The sequence below is a fragment of the Aphelocoma coerulescens genome, chromosome 6, assembly GCF_041296385.1.
Source record: "Aphelocoma coerulescens isolate FSJ_1873_10779 chromosome 6, UR_Acoe_1.0, whole genome shotgun sequence".
Classification (NCBI taxonomy): domain Eukaryota; kingdom Metazoa; phylum Chordata; class Aves; order Passeriformes; family Corvidae; genus Aphelocoma; species Aphelocoma coerulescens.
The window spans coordinates 3,519,644-3,536,712 of NC_091020.1; the positions used below are offsets into that span (position 1 = coordinate 3,519,644).

Genomic DNA, 17,069 nt, shown 5'->3' on the forward strand with positions numbered 1-17,069 from the left:
AAACCCCCCTGGCACTCTGACAGAGCAGACCTTGCCGTACTCGCAGCAGATCTCTTGGAGAAAGTGTGGGATGGCAAGGTTTTCCAGGAAAGCAAAAGGAGGGCAGAGATGAGGGAATAGGCTTCCAGTTATTCCTTTAGCTGAAAGCCTGGGGGAATTGAGAGGGGCCACAAGAACTGTTTGTGTAGGAAAATGGGAGTTTGGGGGCTGAATCGGAGTTTCTCTCTGGGGCATTTTTGAGGGAAAAGCTGAGGTGCTGTTTAAGGGAGGGAATGCACATTTTTGGGGTGGAAAAGGTTTAATCAATATTGTAGAGGAAGTAAAATGTTGGGGGTAAAAGTGGATGCAATCTGGAGGGGACAGAAGGAATATTTTGAAGGCAAAATGGGGAACTCCGTAGTGGACAGAGGGGGAACATTTTGGAGGCAACACTTGACAAACTCTCTGGGGTGGAGAACGAAGACATTGAGGGAAAAATGAGGTGGTGAGCAGTGGGCACGTAGGGAAGGTTGTGGGGGTAAATCTTGAGAAAAGCCCCGTGGTATTCAAGAAATTCTTGGAATCAGGACGGAGGAATTCAGCGGTGGAAAACCAGGAGAATTTTGCGGGGGTAAAACTTTAAAAGATCTAAGAGTTGAGAGTGAGTGTTTTTAGGTGAAAAGGATGTCTTGTTGAAGTTGGGCATCTGGATTGTGGCATTTATGGATCAGAGGGTGTGTTTCCAGAAAGTAGAAGATAAAGAAGACTCCCAAAGCCTCGGTAGCTGTGTTAAGAAATCCCTGCCAGGGAAGAAAGGTACCTAAACCTCCTAGAAGTAGGGACTAATTAGCATGGGAAGGGAAAAACCCAGCCCAGTGGGAGAGAGCAGGCCGGGTAAGGGAAGAGAAGGATGCCCTTAAGAAGAAGCAGGGAAGGGGAATTTCTCGGTTTGCTCAAATGTATCAAAAAGTTTGGAATCTGGGTCTGTGTGGAGGCCGGGATTTTCTCGGCCACATCCAGAGCCCAGCACTAGGAATAAAGTAATTCCAGGCTTTACAACGCCAAAAATGCAGTACCAGAGAGTTCTGTTGTCCCGAGGACTTGGGGGATATTTGGCAAAAATTTCTGGGGGCCCAGGCTGGACCGAGCTTTTCACACTCCCCGGATTCACGGGATCGGGGATTCCAGCGTGCCCTGCACGGGTGTTTCAGGGAAGTCCCAAATCCGTGTGAGCACAAAGCAGAATCCCCTGGGAGCTGAAGGCAACGGGATATTTCTTGGGAATTTTGAAGGATTAGGTGAGTCCTCAGTGATAGGTTGGAATGAACGCAAATTGTCCGGGAGTTGCTGGTTTAGGGATGGCCAGGTCTGGATTTGGATTTGTGGGCACCGAGCGTTCCTTGTGTCAGCTTTAGGTCTGGGTTGGTGGGAATTGTCGGAGAAAAGAGAAGGGAATTGCAATGCACAGCTCCACTCCTGGAGAAAGGATCAGGATGGGAGAGGAAAGGCTGTGGAGCTGCTGGGAGCTCCTGGAGACCAAAAGGATCTGAGGTCCGGAGGCAAAAGCTGTGGAACAAAGCCTGAAAAGGGTGCGGGGTGGGGCGGGAGGGGGAGGAGGGCACCGCGGGGGGTGGGGGGAAAGAGGGAAAGGATCCCTGCTCCGGGAATCCAGCAGGGGCCAGGAGAGGATCATTTTCCATCCACTGCTCTCAGTGGAATCCTAATAAGGAAGGTCGAAGGAAAGTGATTCATTTGTTTGTTCTTAGGTTTGGAATGAAAGGTGCTCTTCCAGAGGGGAATATTCACCTGTTAAAATTCTGTTGGATCCAGGAAAAGAGGGAGGACCAGCTGGGGAATGAACAGGTGGATTTTTGGTGGATACAGACAAAGGCATGGGCAGGGGCTCTTAGGTAAAATACACTTCATGGGGCACCCCCAGGAAAAGCTCCAGCTGCCCACTTTTCCAAGCTCTGACATTCCAGAGGAGTAAGCAGCGGTCAGCACATCGCTCTCTAGAATTCCTTGGATGGCCAGTGCTTTGTTGGGAAGAGGTGACATTTGGAAAGGAACAAATCCGGGGATATAATTCCTGATAGTGAGGCCCTGGTTTTGATATCCTTCCAGCACCCGAACGCAACAGAGGGAATCCTGGAGGAGGAGGTGGAAAACGCTGTCGCTCCGTTGGTGGAATTCCTGGGAAATGGAAAGCAGCAGAAGCAGCAAGAACAGAGTTGGAAGCAGGCTCCAGCCGGGTAAGGCAGACACCAAATCCTTTGGAATTAGAACTGGGCAGGGGTGGGAAGAATTAATTCTTCAATTTGTAGCCCATGGATTCCTGAGCAGGATCCTGGCAGGGAAGACTGCAGGGATCGGCCTGGGGACTGTTCCCGGCTGGGGGCAGCGAGGCTTGGAATTGGCTGGAGGGAAGAAAGGGGGATCCTTTGAGCACAAGGATCAGCTGTGAAATGTGGAGATGGCATCAGACAATTCCTCGGGAGGGTTCGGTTCCTGGGCCAAATGGATCTCCTGCCTTGTGAAGGAGCTCAGAGATCTGGGAATCTCCCTGGCTATTCCCTGTGTGAGTCTTCATCTCCATCCCGCCTTATCCTGATCAAATAAGGGCCTGAGATGTGTTTAGCAGCAAATGCATTCCTGTAAAGAAAGCCAAGAGCAAAGAGCATCCAGATGCAGAGAAGTCTTTAGAAAAGCATTCCAGACGTGCAAATGAGGGATATGTCTTCCTGCATCTCCCGTTGTTTTTCTCTGTCAGGTTTTGGAGGGGTTTCTCTCCGTGATTTCCCGCAGTCCAGGTGCGTCCCTTCTTTTGTCCAAATCCGGTGCCAGAGGATTGAACAGCTGACGAGGGGGGTCTGGGATGAAAAGGGTTCTCCTAAAATGAGGGAAACAATGCTGGAAGAGAAATGAGCATCCTTTTAATGCCTGGAATAAAAATGCTGGAATGCTGAGGCGTCCCAGGGAAGGCTGAGGCGTCCCCTGCCCGGGGCACTCGGCAGCAAATCCCTGATGTTGAGCGGAAAAAGGAAAGTTCTGGGTTAGTGGGAGGAGGTTTCTGGAATGGAGTTGGGACAGGTGCTGATCCACGCAAGGAATCACGGGGTGGTTTGGCTTGGAAGAGCCACCAAGATCATTTACGCTCTGTTTGTTGTCCGATTCCGCAGCAAAGAACATCCAGAACTGGCACCTCACCCTCACGGACAGCAGGAATGTCTTGCATAGCTCTTGGAATGGGAAGGGCCGTTGGGAGCTCTGGCAGGAGCAGGTAAGAACAGAAATGGGATCATTCCGGCTGCTGCTGGAGGTGGTTTTCTGCTTTCAGGCTGTTCTTCTGACTGATCCTTTCACAGCACTGTTCTAGGGCACATTTGAGGGTAATTCCAGGAATTTCAAACCAGATGAAAACTGGTGGGGAAAAAATGTGAACCTGATCCATTTCTGGTAATTCCAAGCTTCTCCCACAACACCGTTCCAGGGGAAAGCTGATGAAAGGGTGAAGATGCAGAGGAGCAAGTGCTGTAAACCCCCCTGGCACTCTGACAGAGCAGACCTTGCCGTACTCGCAGCAGATCTCTTGGAGAAAGTGTGGGATGGCAAGGTTTTCCAGGAAAGCAAAAGGAGGGCAGAGATGAGGGAATAGGCTTCCAGTTATTCCTTTAGCTGAAAGCCTGGGGGAATTGAGAGGGGCCACAAGAACTGTTTGTGTAGGAAAATGGGAGTTTGGGGGCTGAATCGGAGTTTCTCTCTGGGGCATTTTTGAGGGAAAAGCTGAGGTGCTGTTTAAGGGAGGGAATGCACATTTTTGGGGTGGAAAAGGTTTAATCAATATTGTAGAGGAAGTAAAATGTTGGGGGTAAAAGTGGATGCAATCTGGAGGGGACAGAATGAATATTTTGAAGGCAAAATGGGGAACTCCGTAGTGGACAGAGGGGGAACATTTTGGAGGCAACACTTGACAAACTCTCTGGGGTGGAGAACGAAGACATTGAGGGAAAAATGAGGTGGTGAGCAGTGGGCACGTAGGGAAGGTTGTGGGGGTAAATCTTGAGAAAAGCCCCGTGGTATTCAAGAAATTCTTGGAATCAGGACGGAGGAATTCAGCGGTGGAAAACCAGGGGAATTTTGCGGGGGTAAAACTTTAAAAGATCTAAGAGTTGAGAGTGAGTGTTTTTAGGTGAAAAGGATGTCTTGTTGAAGTTGGGCATCTGGATTGTGGCATTTATGGATCAGAGGGTGTGTTTCCAGAAAGTAGAAGATAAAGAAGACTCCCAAAGCCTCGGTAGCTGTGTTAAGAAATCCCTGCCAGGGAAGAAAGGTACCTAAACCTCCTAGAAGTAGGGACTAATTAGCATGGGAAGGGAAAAACCCAGCCCAGTGGGAGAGAGCAGGCCGGGTAAGGGAAGAGAAGGATGCCCTTAAGAAGAAGCAGGGAAGGGGAATTTCTCGGTTTGCTCAAATGTATCAAAAAGTTTGGAATCTGGGTCTGTGTGGAGGCCGGGATTTTCTCGGCCACATCCAGAGCCCAGCACTAGGAATAAAGTAATTCCAGGCTTTACAACGCCAAAAATGCAGTACCAGAGAGTTCTGTTGTCCCGAGGACTTGGGGGATATTTGGCAAAAATTTCTGGGGGCCCAGGCTGGACCGAGCTTTTCACACTCCCCGGATTCACGGGATCGGGGATTCCAGCGTGCCCTGCACGGGTTTTTCAGGGAAGTCCCAAATCCGTGTGAGCACGAACCAGAATCCCCTGGGAGCTGAAGGCAACGGGATATTTCTTGGGAATTTTGAAGGATTAGGTGAGTCCTCAGTGATAGGTTGGAATGAACACAAATTGTCCGGGAGTTGCTGGTTTAGGGATGGCCAGGTCTGGATTTGGATTTGTGGGCACCGAGCGTTCCTTGTGTCAGCTTTAGGTCTGGGTTGGTGGGAATTGTCGGAGAAAAGAGAAGGGAATTGCAATGCACAGCTCCACTCCTGGAGAAAGGATCAGGATGGGAGAGGAAAGGCTGTGGAGCTGCTGGGAGCTCCTGGAGACCAAAAGGATCTGAGGTCCGGAGGCAAAAGCTGTGGAACAAAGCCTGAAAAGGGTGCGGGGTGGGGCGGGAGGGGGAGGAGGGCACCGCGGGGGGTGGGGGGAAAGAGGGAAAGGCTCCCTGCTCCGGGAATCCAGCAGGGGCCAGGAGAGGATCATTTTCCATCCACTGCTCTCAGTGGAATCCTAATAAGGAAGGTCGAAGGAAAGTGATTCATTTGTTTGTTCTTAGGTTTGGAATGAAAGGTGCTCTTCCAGAGGGGAATATTCACCTGTTAAAATTCTGTTGGATCCAGGAAAAGAGGGAGGACCAGCTGGGGAATGAACAGGTGGATTTTTGGTGGATACAGACAAAGGCATGGGCAGGGGCTCTTAGGTAAAATACACTTCATGGGGCACCCCCAGGAAAAGCTCCAGCTGCCCACTTTTCCAAGCTCTGACATTCCAGAGGAGTAAGCAGCGGTCAGCACATCGCTCTCTAGAATTCCTTGGATGGCCAGTGCTTTGTTGGGAAGAGGTGACATTTGGAAAGGAACAAATCCGGGGATATAATTCCTGATAGTGAGGCCCTGGTTTTGATATCCTTCCAGCACCCGAACGCAACAGAGGGAATCCTGGAGGAGGAGGTGGAAAACGCTGTCGCTCCGTTGGTGGAATTCCTGGGAAATGGAAAGCAGCAGAAGCAGCAAGAACAGAGTTGGAAGCAGGCTCCAGCCGGGTAAGGCAGACACCAAATCCTTTGGAATTAGAACTGGGCAGGGGTGGGAAGAATTAATTCTTCAATTTGTAGCCCATGGATTCCTGAGCAGGATCCTGGCAGGGAAGACTGCAGGGATCGGCCTGGGGACTGTTCCCGGCTGGGGGCAGCGAGGCTTGGAATTGGCTGGAGGGAAGAAAGGGGGATCCTTTGAGCACAAGGATCAGCTGTGAAATGTGGAGATGGCATCAGACAATTCCTCAGGAGGGTTCGGTTCCTGGGCCAAATGGATCTCCTGCCTGTGAAGGAGCTCAGAGATCTGGGAAGAGCCCAACCAGCGCAGGGAAAGGACTGGCAGATAAAACTGCTGGGGAACGGTGGGGAAAAGCATCCGAACAGGGGGCCTCGTTTTGTACAGGAATGGTACAAAAAATTGTCCGAAAGAGCAGGAATCCCATGGGATTTACATATTCCTTGGAGACCACATTCCAGTGGGAAGTCTGAGAGACGGTAACAAAACCTAAAAACGCAATTGAGCCCAATCTGCCCAAAGCCTCCAATGGCCACATTCCCTGGGATTGCTGAGGAATTCAGCCGAGCTCCAAGCAAAAGGTGAGCCCCTATGGAATCCTTTCTGGGAGACCCTATCCAGCTGGGACTCTTCCTGGAGAAGGCCATGGGATATGGGTTATCCCAGGTCCAGAGAATATGTAATTTCCTGGGGAAAAACACTTGGATCACTGCATCACTTATTGTTTTAGGCTCACCAGTCACCCGGGCTATCCAAGTCCGTCCTCCCCAGCGGGGAGAGCGGGAGCATGTCCGGACATGGAGAATTTCTGGGAGAGCCCGGGAGAAGGAAGAAGGCTCCAGCTTCACAGATCTGTGTCATAACCCATCCTGTCGGCCGCTCCTGTTTAAACCTGGTGGATTGGGCCTCTTGGATTCAACCTGAGCAGCGCTAATTGCTGGGAATGAAGCAGCCTTTGGTACTTCTTTTCCACGAAACCTCTCCACCCTGCCCTTCAATCCTGTTGCAAACAGGGGAAAAACCTAAAACTCCGTTTTTCCCCCCCTCTCCCCTTCACTTTGCCTCCTCTTTTCTTGCAGGCTTTGGGCTATCCAGGCTTGGATGTGGATTAGGCAGAGCACCCTGTAAGCTCAGCTCCAGGTGGGATTGCAGCGGTGTTGGAAGCACCAGGGATTCTCCCAAGGTTTGGTGTGAGGAGCTGCATCTTGGGAGGGGCTGGGATTTTGTGCACTTTTGGGGTTTTTTTTTCCTGTTTGCCTTTTGGGCCGGCTCAGAGAAAAAGCTGAAAACCGAAGAAGCTGAGGGGGGTTCCCAAATTCCTTTCCAGCCCTTCAGAGGAGGCACAAAGCCACGTGCAGCTGAGGAAAGGGATGTGAGGAGAATGGCAATAATGGAGCCTCGGGACTCTGCACTTCATTCTTTTCACGTGTTTGGAGGTGCAGGAAATGCCAAACCCCACAGGAATTCTGTGTCTGTAACATTGGGTGCAACCTCTTGAAACCCAAGTGCTGAGAGTGGGGTTTTCCCAAGGGTAAATCCCGATGTGACATGGCAAAGCTTCAGTGAGGATTTCCAGGCTTGACTGCACAGCTTTTGGGAAAGCTCAGGAGCCAAACAATATCAGATTTCTATGGGATTTGGATCAAACGTGGCGTTTAAATGTGGGACAGCTCAGCTCCCCGGGTGAGAAAGTGCTTGGAGTAGCCAAGCTGAGCCATTTTTGAGAATTCCAAGCATTGTGTCCTTACGCTCCTTAATACAGCGTTTAAATAATTGATACAGAATGGAGACAGTATCAGGGGGATTTGTTAGCCTGGCAGGGATGTTTTTTCACCTGGCAGTGTGTTGGAATAGTCAAGACTCCTTATGTCAGAATTAATTGGTCTTCCTTCTTTTCCTTTCTTTCCTTTCTAGATTGTGGCTGAGTGGGAAGAATGTTTGGGGTAAAGAAACGAAATGCCCGAGGGAAGCTTCGTGTTCCCGTGGGGCCGCTTTAGGTACGTGCAGGTTCTGAGCTGCACCGCGACTTGAGGCTCCCACAGAAGCCTTCCGAAGCTGGAAGGGCTGGGAAAGAGAATTCCAGGAGAGGTGTGGGAAGCGCTTTCTGCCAGGTCTGGGCAGCGTTTAGCCAGCTTTAGTTAAGTTCCTTTTGCACAGGTTTTGTGTTGCTTTGATGGTGAAGTCACCAAACCCTGAAGTTTGCTAAATTACCCCTGAAAAGCTTTAATGAACCAATGCTGAGGGAACTGGGGATTGGATATCTGGGATCTTATGGCCCTTTGAGGCCATGTTGGGTTTACCCCCTGATTTTGGTGCCAAGGGAAACTCCCAAGTTAAGAATAATCCAAATATGAAGCACTTCTCACAAAACTCAGCTTTGCAAACCTTTATTTGGGCTAAAAAATAAGAGATGGGAATGCCCTTGGCAGAAAAGCAGCTGTGAGGCCCAGCAGGCTTCAAATGCCTGTCAGCAGGAGCTCCAGGAGAAATGGCTGCTGGCTCCGGGCATCCTGGGCTTCCCAGGTAGATTTTGTACTGGATTGCAAGGCAGTTTTCCTGCCTCTGGGGGGTGGCACCTGCATCCCACTGGAAAGGGAAAAATGTGGAGAGAGCGCCAAGCGGGAAGGCGGTTGCTGATGTGTGTCCTTGGATTGCAGTTCCTCCCGGTGGGTCTGTGCTGCTGGAAGTACAAAGGAGATCAGTCCTGGAGTACGTGTGGGTTCGCCGGTGGGGCTTGGGAGAGACGCTGGACGTGAAATTCCAGGGAAGTTCCCCTTGCTGGAGTGAGAAGCAGTGGAAGCAGTTTGCTGTCTGCTTCTTCATCCCCTTCACCTCGGTCCCCTGGGGCTCCAGGTAATCCCCTCTCACCTTTGCTTTTCCAAGGGTCTCTAAATGAGGGCTTGAGCTTTGGTGTTGCTCCCTTTTACAGGGAAGATCTGTTCCAGGAAAGGTCTCCTGGTCTGGACTGATGGCGTTGCAGGAAGAGCAGGAAACCCCACAGCTCCTGTGGCTCCCTCATCTGATTTGGCTGCAGGCCGCAAGGCTCATTCCCAAGTGTCATCCCCTGGCTCCGTGACTCGGTGAGGTTGTGTTCCCCCAAAGGCCAGGGGCCGCTTTGTGTTGCAGTTCACGAAAGTCCAGCTCGGTGGTGCTGGGTTTGGTTTTTGTGTGCCATGAAGGCACTAAAACTTCCCCTCCTTCACTGGCACAGCCCTGGAGTGGGAGCAGATTCCCCTTATCCCGGAGTTATCCCGCTCCTGCCCTGGATCCCTGTGGTGCCGTGTGTTCTCCAAGCTCACAGCACTGCTGGCTCTAAACAAGAAAAACAATCCCTGTTCCTTCTCTTCTCCGTCCTTGATGTTCCCAGGCCCTGCATCTCCCTGGCTATTCCCTGTGTGAGTCTTCATCTGCATCCGACCTTATCCTGATCAAATAAGGGCCTGAGACGTGTTTGGCAGCAAATGCATTCCTGTAAAGAAAGCCAAGTGCAAAGAGCATCCAGATGCAGGGAAGTCTTTAGAAAAGCACTCCGGACGTGCAAATGAGGGATGTGTCTTCCTGCATCTCCCGTTGTTTTTCTCTGTCAGGTTTTGGAGGGGTTTCTCTCTGTGATTTCCTGCGATCCAGGTGCGTCCCTTCCTTTGTCCAAATCCAGTGCCAGAGGATTGAACAGCTGACGAGGGGGGTCTGGGATGAAAACGGTTCTGCTAAAATGAGGGAAACAATGCTGGAAGAGAAATGAGCATCTTTTTAATGCTTGGAATAAAAGCGCTGGAGAAGGGCACTTTTTATTTGATATGGTGTCATTCTCCTTTTTTTTCCATGGATAATACTCTGCGGTGAGCAATCAGAGCAGAAATATGAAATGCAGGAGTCTTGCATTCCACAGTGGGATTAACTTCGCTTTTCTGCTCTCTTTCAGGACAGGAGCAACCACTGAACTCGTCCTATCTTTGGCACCAAGAGCTTTGGATGTTGGAGCAGCCAAAGCCAGCTTGGGCCCCCCTTGTCCTGCCCGTGGTGTGGATGAGTGACAGGCTCCTCTTCTCCTCTGTGCTGGGATGAACTGCCTAGGGAATGCTATTTCTGACAGCCCGGTCCTAGCCATGGCTGCTGGAAAAAGGCACAGGTGAAGAGGCAACCTGCCAGAGTTCCTTGGGGATGATGGAATTGTGGTGTTTGGCTGTGCCCGGAGGGGCAGGTTGGGCATTATTTGTGTGTCTGAGGACTGGTTTGGGTGTTGGGGAGCCCAGGGAGCTGAGCTCTCAGTGCATTCCCAGCTCTCCCAGGGGTGGGAGCTGGTGCAGGGCTGGGTGACAGCCTCTGGTTGGGCTCGGGGCAGGCACTGGCCCCGGCACAGACACGGGGTGGTTTGGGGACGCTTGGGGAGCAATGGGAGGAAAATGAGGGATGGTGCTGGGCAGAGCGATCAGCCTGTGCTCGTGTCAGTGCAGCTGTGCAGGGCACTGGGATCTGGGTAAAACTCCAGCTCTCCTGGTGTTCAGGGATGCAAGGTCTGAGGGACTGGATTTACCTGGGGCTTTCCAGGCCAGCAGGAACAAGAGGAAATGTGGTGCCAGAGCTGCGTCTGTGTGTGTTCTCTGCCTGCGAGAAGAGTGTGTGTGTGGAATGCTTCTAACCTTGTGGGTGTGAGTTTTGCCTTTCAGGCTTTTCAGCTACTTTTTAAACTTAGAGTAAAAACCACCCAGCTCTGCTGTCTGGGGTTTTTTTCCCTCCCAGCTGGGTTTTTTTATCTGGGCCCCGGCCGCTCTGTGAGGTGACGTTCATCACCAGGGGTTGGGTGCTGACCGTGCCGGGGCTGGGCATTTGTCAGGCGCGATGATTTTGGGGCTCCCGGGAACCGCCTTCCCATGGGGTGCTCTCGAGACGAGAGCGAGGGTGGGTTTGTGTGGAAGCTGAAGGAGGTGGGTGGTGGATGAGTGTTTTGTTCTCTGTCTGCTGCTGTTGTTTTGGGTTTCCTGGACCAATAAGATGTCATACATTTTCCAGAAAGAGAACAATTGTTAGGTTGTACTGCGATGGGGTTGGCTTGTGTTGCTCTGGATTCGTGTTTGCCGCTGCACTTGCACGTATTGCTCTGGATGTCACTTGGACTTTGACCAGTGTGCAGATGGATTGGATTTGTACTTGTGCTTGTGCACATTGTTGTTTCCACTTGCTTTGCTGAAGTGTAACTAAAAAACCCTCATTCAATAAAGTTGAAGAAACCCTAATAAAGATACCCCCCCTCCCCCCTTTGGTTGCTCTCTTCCTTTGGTGTGCTTTAGTAAGTTTTTTGCCATATTTCTTGCTTTGCTGCTCTGCTTTGCTTTACTTTTTAGTCTATTCCTCACTTGACTTTTTCCAACTCTTTCTCTTTTTCTCACTGTTTAACTCTTTCTGGATGTCTCTGTCACTCTAGTTCTCAGTTGCTCTTTTTCTCTTCAACACTACTTCTCTTTTAAACTCCATTTCTTTTTCTCTCAAACCCGATTCTTCTCTTTCTCTATTCCTTTTTCTCTCTATTTTTCTTTCTTTCTTTCTCTCTGACTTGCTTTCTGCCTTGCTTTCTTTCTGCCTTTCCCTTTCTCTGACTTTCTCTCTTTCTCTCTCTGACTTTCTCTCTTTCTCTGACTTTGACTTTCGAACTACCTTTCTCACCTTCCCTCCTTTGTTCATTTTTACCTTTCTACCTTAGTTTGTTTCTGTAGCAGCTTGGAAAAAAACAGAGACCATTCTTTCTTCAGGCACAATCTGCCCCAGGCTTTGTGTTGCTATTTTGGGCAAGTTTGAAGAGAGTTTTGGGAATGGGCACAGGGCAAGACCAAACAGATCCATGCCCACACACTTGTCAGGGCAGACTTTCTGCCCCTTTTAGGCCACTGACTCAAACATGAAAGCTCCCAGCTTTCTGGGAGGTGAAGGAAAAGCATTCCCACCTGCTGCTTCTACCTGGAGTCAGGGCCTGGTCTGCATCTTTCCCAAGAGAGCAGAAGGCCCTTCTCGAAGTGAAGATCAATGGAACAAGTTGCTCTTCTCCACAGGGCTCTCCTTAAGGCTGGAATGGCTGCTGCCAGCCTCTGCACTTTCTGCCTCTCCAACTTTCTACCTTTGTTCATTTCTACCTTTTTGACTTTCTACCTTTGTTTGTTTCTAACTTGCTAGATTTGTCCCTTTCTGCCTCTGTTTGCTTCTAACTTTGAAACTTTCTACCTTGGTTTTTCTCCCCATTTTTACCTTTCTGCCTTTGTTTGTTTCTAACACTCTGCATTTCTAACTTTGTGCCTTTCTAAATGTATTTTTTGCTTTCTAACTTTTACCTTTCTAACCTTGTTTCTAACCTTCTTAGAGTGGAGGCTCCTCTGGCCTCAGGCCCAGAGGGAAGCCAAAGCCTTAGGTTTGAATTGAAACCTTTGGACAAGCTGGCATCCATGAAGCCACAGCAAAGTGCAATAGAACTACGGATTTTTAACTTTTAGTAGAAATAGATGCCAAGTGCCTTAGTCATGAAAAAGCTGTAGCAGAGATCTTCAGCACGGCTCTTGCTGCAGCAGTGTTACCTTTTCACAGAATTCTTTACTTTAGACAAAATCTAGATTGAGTGGCACTGTTGCCATTTTTTAGATGGAGTGTTCACATAAACACTAAGAGCTGATAGAAACTGTAGATGCAAATCTGTGTAACACAGATGTAACACTTGTGTGAGGCTTACGACTGTTAGAATTAGACCAGGGTGGGTTAAGAAAACTAGAATCGTGTGTGAATCTTACTGGTCAATTAACAAATATAATCCACACTTCTGTAAGCAAAAAATATAGTGTATGGAGCATATAGAAGCAGCTGGTTTTGCCTGCTGCTGCTGCTTGGCTTTATCATGTAACCCCATTCAAAGTCTGCCTTCAAGACAGCTGTGAGACTGTGAAATCAAGAACTTAGCAGAACAGCAGCCTCCTCTGCTCTTTCACCCTGGTCTGAGAAGGAAGGGTACCCTGTCAAAAGCTCAACACTCGCCTTTCTGACTTTGTCTCTAAATGTCTACCTAACTTTGTTTCTAATTTTTTTTTTGTTTCTAACTTTGTTTTTAACTTTCAACCTTTCTACCTTTAGAAATTTGTTCGTTTCTTGTATTGTAGCTCTTTGTTTGTTTCTAAATTTCTGCCGTTGTAACTTTTTTTCTAACTTTTTACTGTTTAAATTTCATTTGTTTTTAACTTTTTACCATTCCTCCCAGGGAGGGATGTGTGCAGAATACCAAAACCTGCTAAGGTCTTCATTTTGACATCTATAGACAAAGGCGATGGATTTAGATGTAGATTCATTTTGAAATAAGCCAGCCCTCTCTCTCTACTCTGTTGCATATAGGAATATAAGAAGCTGGGACTAGAGATGAGCAAGTTTTGAGAATAACGAGGCGGCGTTTTTCTGTAGGAAGGGAAGAAGCGAGTGCCTGGCGCCAGGAGCCGAGAGGCTCGGGCTGCAGGAGCTGCAGAGCGCCCTGAGCCGGCTTTTGCCTCTGCTCTGTCCGTGCCCCGCAGCGCGGCCCGGCCCCGGGCTGAGCTGGGCGGCGCTGCTGCCGCCTGGTGGCGAGAGCGCGGCACTGCCGGCCCCGGCACGGCGCCCCGGCGCTGCTGCCGCCCGGGGCCGGGGGAGCCGAGAGGGCGGCGGCCTCGGTGGCTGCCGAGCGTGGCAAGGGCAAGGAGCGAGCGGGGCCGCGTCTGGCAGCGGAGGGGAGGGGCGAAGGACGGTTCGGAGCGCCAAGGGACACGGGCGTGCATGAGCGGGGCCAGAGCGCTGCAAAGGAGCGGGCGCCGTGCGGGGCGGTGACCGCGACGAATGACAGCGCGGGGGGCGGCCCGGCGGGGCCGGTTTTGCCGGGCAGCAGAGGCGCGGTCGCAGCGCGAGCCGGGGCGGGGAGCACCGGGCGAGCACGGTCGGAATAGAGCCGCCCGCGTGCCGCTCTCAAGGGGGCGGCTCGGAAAGGAAGGCGCAGTTCGGCGCTTTCGGGACGGCGTAAGTGGCGTTTTTATTCGAACCTGCCAGGACCTTGCGGAGGGTGGATGACACTTCCGCCACACTCAATATGGCGGACGCACTAGGCCCCTAGGAGAGGTGTCCCTGCCGATGCCTGCCGCCGGTCGCGGGGCCGTCGCCCGCCTCCGGCGCCGGTGACCCCACCACCCGTGTCCTCGCACCGGGGACCACCGCGGAAAATGGCGCGGAAAGCGCGGGGTCGGCGTCGGAATCCGGGCCGGATTCAGGCAGCTGAATAGACAGAAGCCCTTGTGAGGGGCGGGGGCCTTGTGCGTACCACACTAAAGATGGCGGCTCGACCGGAAGTGGCTTCTGCCAGCACCCAAGATGGCGGCAAAACCGGAAGTTAGATCATCGCCACACTAAAGATGGCGGTCGTTTACGCTGTTTTCTGACCTTCTCAAGATGGCGGCAGGGAAGGCCCCCCTCTAGCTGCGTCTATTCGGCTGCCTGAACGCGACGCCGACACCGACGCCAGCCCAGCGCTTGTACACAATTTTCTGAGGCGTTTCCCGCTATGCGGACACCGACTGTGGGGTCAGTGGCGCCTGGGGTAGGCGGGAGCATTCAGGCAGCCGAATAGACGGAGCGGGGTCCTCCACCGCCGCCATCTTGAGAAGGTCGCATCGCCACATTGGTGTGGTCCCGGTAATTTCCGCCCTTCTTCGCCCGACGCGGCAATGGCGGGGAGTCCGGGGAGCAGCGCTGCCGGGCCGGGGGCACCGGGGCGGGTGCTGCGGGCTCGGAGGTGAGCGGGGAACGGGGACAGTCCCGAGCGGACGGTGGGGGCCGCGGGGGATCGGTATTCCGGCCCAGGGATGGGTGTCCCGGGACAGGGGTGGGGGTCCCGGCCCAGGGATGGGTTGCTGGACTATCTAATAAGATTATATAACGATCGTACAAGGAGAACTATGTAAAAAATCCTCCCTTGTTACCCTTCTCCCAGCCCCGCTGTGTTTTCAGGATCCTAGGGGCAGAGTTTGGGTCTGGACAAGGCTCTCGGGCACAGGGTGGGATTCTTGGGGTGCAGGACCAGGATTTGGACTCGATGCTCCCTGCGGGTCCCTTCCAGCCCAGGGAATGCTGCGATCCTGTGCCTCTGGGGGTGAAATAAAGGGGATCGCTGGGGTTTTTGCCCGCTGTGTTCACGGCCCCGCCGGCTCCGGGCGGGTTAAAGGCGCAGCTGCCCCGAGACAGCGGGACCGGCCGGGGCTGCTCGCTCCCGGTGCTGCCGCCTTGTGGGGAGAGCCCGGCACTGCAGCCCGGAACGGCGCTGGACACGGGATCGGCGTGGAACAGCAGCCCAGGGAATGCTGAGGCACCCCAGGGAATGCTGAGGTATCCCAGGGAATGATGAAGCGTCCCAGGGAATGCAGAGGCGTCCCAGGGAAGGCTGAGGCGTCCCCTGCCCGGGGCACTCGGCAGCAAATCCCTGATGTTGAGCGGAAAAAGGAAAGTTCTGGGTTAGTGGGAGGAGGTTTCTGGAATGGAGTTGGGACAGGTGCTGATCCACGCAAGGAATCACGGGGTGGTTTGGCTTGGAAGAGACCACCAAGATCATTTACGCTCTGTTTGTTGTCCGATTCCGCAGCAAAGAACATCCAGAACTGGCACCTCACCCTCACGGACAGCAGGAATGTCTTGCATAGCTGTTGTTTTGGAATGGGAAGGGCCGTTGGGAGCTCTGGCAGGAGCAGGTAAGAACAGAAATGGGATCATTCCGGCTGCTGCTGGAGGTGGTTTTCTGCTTTCAGGCTGTTCTTCTGACTGATCCTTTCACAGCACTGTTCTAGGGCACATTTGAGGGTAATTCCAGGAATTTCAAACCAGATGAAAACTGGTGGGGAAAAAATGTGAACCTGATCCATTTCTGGTAATTCCAAGCTTCTCCCACAACACCGTTCCAGGGGAAAGCTGATGAAAGGGTGAAGATGCAGAGGAGCAAGTGCTGTAAACCCCCCTGGCACTCTGACAGAGCAGACCTTGCCGTACTCGCAGCAGATCTCTTGGAGAAAGTGTGGGATGGCAAGGTTTTCCAGGAAAGCAAAAGGAGGGCAGAGATGAGGGAATAGGCTTCCAGTTATTCCTTTAGCTGAAAGCCTGGGGGAATTGAGAGGGGCCACAAGAACTGTTTGTGTAGGAAAATGGGAGTTTGGGGGCTGAATCGGAGTTTCTCTCTGGGGCATTTTTGAGGGAAAAGCTGAGGTGCTGTTTAAGGGAGGGAATGCACATTTTTGGGGTGGAAAAGGTTTAATCAATATTGTAGAGGAAGTAAAATGTTGGGGGTAAAAGTGGATGCAATCTGGAGGGGACAGAAGGAATATTTTGAAGGCAAAATGGGGAACTCCGTAGTGGACAGAGGGGGAACATTTTGGAGGCAACACTTGACAAACTCTCTGGGGTGGAGAACGAAGACATTGAGGGAAAAATGAGGTGGTGAGCAGTGGGCACGTAGGGAAGGTTGTGGGGGTAAATCTTGAGAAAAGCCCCGTGGTATTCAAGAAATTCTTGGAATCAGGACGGAGGAATTCAGCGGTGGAAAACCAGGGGAATTTTGCGGGGGTAAAACTTTAAAAGATCTAAGAGTTGAGAGTGAGTGTTTTTAGGTGAAAAGGATGTCTTGTTGAAGTTGGGCATCTGGATTGTGGCATTTATGGATCAGAGGGTGTGTTTCCAGAAAGTAGAAGATAAAGAAGACTCCCAAAGCCTCGGTAGCTGTGTTAAGAAATCCCTGCCAGGGAAGAAAGGTACCTAAACCTCCTAGAAGTAGGGACTAATTAGCATGGGAAGGGAAAAACCCAGCCCAGTGGGAGAGAGCAGGCCGGGTAAGGGAAGAGAAGGATGCCCTTAAGAAGAAGCAGGGAAGGGGAATTTCTCGGTTTGCTCAAATGTATCAAAAAGTTTGGAATCTGGGTCTGTGTGGAGGCCGGGATTTTCTCGGCCACATCCAGAGCCCAGCACTAGGAATAAAGTAATTCCAGGCTTTACAACGCCAAAAATGCAGTACCAGAGAGTTCTGTTGTCCCGAGGACTTGGGGGATATTTGGCAAAAATTTCTGGGGGCCCAGGCTGGACCGAGCTTTTCACACTCCCCGGATTCACGGGATCGGGGATTCCAGCGTGCCCTGCACGGGTGTTTCAGGGAAGTCCCAAATCCGTGTGAGCACAAAGCAGAATCCCCTGGGAGCTGAAGGCAACGGGATATTTCTTGGGAATTTTGAAGGATTAGGTGAGTCCTCAGTGATAGGTTGGAATGAACGCAAATTGTCCGGGAGTTGCTGGT

General features: G+C 51.6%; 1 long non-coding RNA gene across 1 annotated transcript; it reads left to right on the forward strand.

The window, feature by feature from the left end:
- Nucleotides 1-2,749: 2,749 nt before the first annotated feature.
- Nucleotides 2,750-5,740, forward strand: LOC138112865 (uncharacterized). Its single transcript, XR_011151879.1, has 3 exons — nt 2,750-2,789; nt 3,159-3,259; nt 5,618-5,740. It is a non-coding gene; the product is annotated as an uncharacterized lncRNA (long non-coding RNA).
- The last annotated feature ends 11,329 nt before the right edge of the window (nt 5,741-17,069 follow it).